This window comes from Callospermophilus lateralis, chromosome 6 (assembly GCF_048772815.1).
Source record: "Callospermophilus lateralis isolate mCalLat2 chromosome 6, mCalLat2.hap1, whole genome shotgun sequence".
In the NCBI taxonomy this organism is placed as follows: Eukaryota; Metazoa; Chordata; class Mammalia; order Rodentia; family Sciuridae; genus Callospermophilus; species Callospermophilus lateralis.
In genome coordinates this window covers 2,498,890-2,503,533 of record NC_135310.1, presented here as the reverse complement: position 1 = coordinate 2,503,533, position 4,644 = coordinate 2,498,890, and positions in this window count along the sequence as shown.

The following is a 4,644-nucleotide window of genomic DNA, read 5'->3' as shown; positions in this document are numbered from 1 at the left end:
GATATCTCCTGTTATTTGTAGATAAACAACTTAGCAGGGTGGGGATGTGCTTAGGAGTGCTCTGTGGGTTTTTCCAAGGACAAAGGCCATGTTCCTTCCTTGGACAGGCTTGGCTCTGAGATAGAGGCTGGTTTTTCAGTGCCACCCCCAGCCCCCGATTCAGGAGTTCTGCGTGGTCTGCACCAGGCCTGGGAAAAGCTGCTCAGGGCTCTAAGAGAGAATGTTCTGGAGTGGCTGGAGTCACTCCCCACGATGAGAGTCATTTCGATTCAGGCCTGGAAAATGATGTGGAAGAAAGGAATCTCTTGTTCCTGAGTTGGACATGAGACTATAGAACGTGTGGGATGCCTCTGCCATCTCCGATTTTAAAATTAATTGTATATGTTAGCTATGATGCTCACATATTGGCCAAATATTACTCTGGTAATTACTCTGGTGTTTTGGGGTGAGATTTACTTTTGAATCGGGGACTTTTAATTAAATAGATTGCGTTCTGTAATGGAGCGAGACCTCACCTTGTCAACTGAATGCAACTGAAAGCAACAAAAAATCCACCTCTCCCAGACAAGAGGGAACTGTCCAGTGAACTACCTTTGGATTTCAACTACAACATTGATTCTTCGTGGGAGTGCCTTTGGACTCAAACTAGGACACTTTCCTGTATCTCTAGCTCCTCCCAGCCAACCCTGCCCAATCCTGTGAGCCAATAGCTGACAGGCAAGTGCAGGGAAGAAGCAGAGGCCCTGCAGGGGGTGAGTGTGCTACTGGCTGCCAGCCCCCGGTCAAAGCCCAGGACCGGCTTCTGAGTTTAGAGGCAGGGAGGGATGGTTGGTATTGGTGGAGCCCCAGGAACCTCGCGCTGAGGAATTCTGAGCGCTTGGGTCATAATTGACCCTAGCAACGCTGGAGGACGTTCGGGGCAGAGAAGTGGACGGTGATGGACGCGGTGTTTGGAGCTGGTCCCATGGATCACTGAAGTGGCGGCGATGTCGTCCTGGTTTGGAGGCCTGGTCTCAGGCTTGGGCCACTTCTTGGGTCAGGTGGGGAGCAGCTTGGCTTCCCTCACTGGCCATATCTCCAGCTTCACCAGGGAAATACTTCTGGATGACTTAGGAGACCCAGAAGCAGCATTACATCATTGCTGGGAAGAGGAAATGGAAACTACTGATTCCACACTAAGATGTGAGAATGAAAGACTGAAAAAGGATTGTACTGATCTGGAAGAAAAGCATGAAGCATCAGAGCTGCAAATAAACCATCAGTCTGTAAGTTACCAATATCAACTGCAACAGAAAGAGGTAGAGATCAGCCGCCATCTTAAAGCAAGACAGATTGTACTGCAAAATCAAGTGTTTCAACTACAGGCAGCTGCTCAATGGGTACCTTCAGGAGCTGGTGGCGTACCAACAACAACTGCTCTGGCTCCATTCGGTTCCGGGATCAGTAGTCATTTTTCCGCCTTCCGTGATGATGTCATGGATTTTAGTGACATAATTTTATCACGACAAGAAACAAGCAGATTGTCAATTAAAGTTGCAAGATATGAACCTGAAGTTGGTCACTCGAGGCAGATTGCTGAGGCTCAGGGAAAATATCATTCTGACACAAGTGAAATCTGCAAAGTACAAAATGCTATCAAGACTCTTCAACCAAACCAAAGTCCAGACATAGATGATCATCAGCATGAAATGTCAGTTTTGGAGCAGAGTTCTACTGTGGCAGAAAAGGGAAAAATCCTTCCTCAGAGTTCAGCAGTGGAAGAAGTGTTCAGGCTAAAACAAGCCCTGGCTGATGCTGAGAAGGAAATCATGAGACTAAATGGCTTAAACCAGGATAACCGTCTTGCTGAAGACAATCTGAAACTTAAAATGCATGTTGAAGCTTTAGAAAAAGAAAAGTCATCATTGAGTCAAGAAAAAGAGGAACTTCAGATGTCACTGTCAAAATTGAGCTGTGACCATCAAGTCATGAAAAACAGAGCTTCAACAGACATGAATTTGAATGTACGATTACTAGACTTACAAGTTCACTTGAAGGCAAAGGAGGAAGAACTGAATGAGACTATCAATGAAGAGAAAATGCTGATAGCTGAGTTAGAAGAACTGGATCATCCGAATCAGGAAGCTACAAAGCACATGATTTTGATAAAAGATGAGCTATCCAAACAACAAAATGAAGGAGACCTTGTCATCAAGAAGTTGGAACAAGAACTAGATGATGAAAAAAAGAGAGTTCATCAACTTGAGGATGATCAAATGAACATATCCCAAGAGTTGCATGTGCAGAAGGAGAAGTTGACTGGGAATGCACAGAGCCTCAGTGATTTGCATTTAACCAAGCAGAAGCTTGAAGGTAAAGTAGAAGATTTAGTAGATCAGCTAAATCAGTCACCAAAAAATAGTTTAAACATCCAGCAGGAAAACCTTGGGCTTAAGGATCCCATTAGACAAATTGAAGATGAGCTGTCTGGATTGAAGAGTAAGTACCGAAGTTCTCTGAATGAAGACTCTAACAGTCATTGTAAGGATGACATGCTTAAAGAACGGGAAGCAGAAATTGGCAACTTAAGGCAAAATCTTTCTGAAGTAGAACAGCTCAATGAAAATTTAAAGAAAGTTGCTATTGATCTCAAAACAGAAAATGAAATGTTGATTTTAGCACGTGAAGATGTAAGGCGTAAGTTGGAAGAATCTATTGCTGCTAACAATCAAATCTCTCAAGAAAAAGACACTATCATGGAGACTCTAAAAAGAGACAAAGAAGAGATAGAAGCCAAACTTCACCAGGCAGAAAAAAGACTGTTGGAAGAAGCAAATAATCACAGGCAGACTATTCAGGAACTCTCCAATGCACATCATTTGAATACCTCTGCCTTACAGCTGAAACACGAGTGTGTAGTGCAACTCAATCAAGAGAAGGACTTTGAAATAGCAGGACTCAAAAAGAATATTGAGCAAATGACTGCTGATGAAAAAGAAATGGAGGAAATTTTGGCATCTTATATAGAAGACGAGGAGCAATTGAAACAAGTCCTAAATGAGAAAGAAGTTTTTATTGAAAAACTCGAAGAAAAAAATTCAGAACTACAAAAGGATTTAGATAAGTGTTCTCAGGCCTTAAGAGAAAATGAAACTTTAAGGCAAGTCATTGAAAGAAAGGACAGAAATCTTACCTACATGAAAGCAGAAAACAACTATCTGCAATTCGAACTGGAAACACTTAGGGAACAGCAAAATCAAGCTGTACCAGTGGCTGAGCCTAAAGCTCTTGATGCTATCACAGAACTAGAATTGGAGGTATCTCAACTGAATATAGTCAAAAATCATCTGGAAGATGAAATTGAAGACCATCTGAATATAATTGAAAATCAAAACCAGCGTAAAATGCAACTACTTCAGTCTTTACAGGAGCAGAAGGAGGAAATGGATGAATTGAAGTACCAATATGAGCAGATGAATGCTGCGCATAGCCAGTTACTTTTAGACAAAGAGGAGGAGATTAAGAACTTGCAGACAACTATTGAAAAAATAAAAGCCCAGTTGCCTGGAGAAAGAGGAGATGCTCAAACATTGAATTCTGATATTTTTCAAGAGACCAAAGTAAAAATCCTAAGAACAAAAGAGGTTCAACACTTACAGGACCAAGAATTACGCCTAAACCGGGAGCTAGAAAGGCTACGCAGCCAGCTCTTGGAATCAGAAGAGTCTTACGCCCAGGAAATATTGGCTGCGGAAGACAAAGAGATTCAACTGAGACAGAAAGTCACACTCTTGGAGGAGAAGCTAGCTACATCTTCTAAGGCAAGTCATCAAGCCAGGGTGCAGATAGAGTCCCTGCAGGAACAGTTGAGTCTGGTCTCTCAACAGAGGGATGAGAATGCACTGCAGCTTTCGCTCTGCCAGGAACGAGTAAGGCAGTGTGCCCTGTCATCAAGGAACCTAGAGCACTCCCAAGAAGAAGAGAAAGCTATGCATTCTGCTGAACTAGCCAAAGGAAAACAGTTGGTAGCTGAATGGAAGAACAAGGCCGAAAAGCTAGAAGGAGAAGTATCATCATTGCAGGAACGTTTGCATGAAGCAAATGCTATGTTGGATTCTGCTTCCAAACTGAGAGAAGACTTAGATCTCAAGGAAGAAGAGATGGAAGAACTGAAAAAACAAAACGAGCTCCGAAAAGAAATGTTGGACCATGCACAACAGAAATTGTCCACTTTGGTCAACAGCACAGAAGGAAAACTAGACAAGGTCCTCATGAGAAACCTTTTGATCGGTCATTTCAAGGCACCAAAAGGCAAACGTCTTGAAGTATTGCAGTTGATGGGGAGCATTCTGGACATTCCAAAGGACAAAATGGAGCAGTTGTTGCATAAAGATCATGGTGGTGTCAGTAAGAGAAAGCAAAAAAGCGGGTGTATGTAAGTGTATAGGTACTAGGCATTTTATTTTATTTTTTGAGTTCTTGTTGTTGTGATTTTTTGCCATAGTACTTTTTTAAAAATTTGTTTTGTTTTTTGTAGCACTTTTTGTTTATAGAATTTTGTTCCAATGTAGCAGTTAATCATCACCAGTCATCAATTCTGATGTAATTTTGTGAGCAACTGTACAGAGCAGCATTCTTGAACCATTAGTTCCAACCTCTTTTTTT